Source organism: Cryptotermes secundus, unplaced genomic scaffold (genome assembly GCF_002891405.2).
Source record: "Cryptotermes secundus unplaced genomic scaffold, Csec_1.0 scaffold509, whole genome shotgun sequence".
Lineage (NCBI taxonomy): Eukaryota > Metazoa > Arthropoda > Insecta > Blattodea > Kalotermitidae > Cryptotermes > Cryptotermes secundus.
This window is the reverse complement of record NW_019725420.1, coordinates 328,386-329,009: the sequence shown is the minus strand read 5'-3', so window position 1 is coordinate 329,009 and position 624 is coordinate 328,386. Positions and strand designations below refer to the sequence as shown.

General features: G+C 37.7%; 1 protein-coding gene across 1 annotated transcript in view; it reads right to left on the bottom strand.

The window, feature by feature from the left end:
• Positions 1-624, bottom strand: part of LOC111863352 (T-complex protein 1 subunit delta) — a 30,838-nt gene that overhangs the window by 22,685 nt on the left and 7,529 nt on the right. The gene's annotated exons all lie outside the window — the stretch shown is intronic.

Below are 624 nucleotides of genomic sequence, written 5' to 3'. Positions count from 1 at the left end.
GTGATAAACGAACGAAATAAACGCTGTTTTTTTCTCGAAAGAATATAGAATCAGATATTGTAATTTACAGATTGTATAAAACATGTTAAAATTTTTGCACTGACTCCAAAGAAGAAATTTCCCAGTTTCTTGTTTATCTGCAAGAATTCATACGTTCTGGATACCCCTGAATGCAAGCTGCTGGATGACGAGACTTGTGCATGTCACTGTCACACAGCGGATGTTGTGTCTAGAGTTTATCATAGGCTATATGACATACTACTACTAGAATGTGGACCGTGGACGAATGATATAAACTCACGTGTTGTTGCATATAGAGTTCTTCTAAACAATACGTGTACTGTTCTTGTAGAGTTGAAAGCTAGGTTTTGTTTTATGAAATCGTGTTACTGTATGAACACACACCGTAATAGCTTCGTGGCTGGAAGTGTTCAGTCGAGCGTAATTTCAAAGTGTGATCATACCATGATGTAATTCTTGTGGAATGAGTAGTGGGCGAATGAAATAAAATCAGCGTAGTGTTATTGAGCTCGGCTGCACACTAAGATTACATTTCTTTATACAGTTTCATTACACTGAGTGCTTGGTTTGTGGCTGGAAGTGTTCTGTCAAGCTGATTAGTTC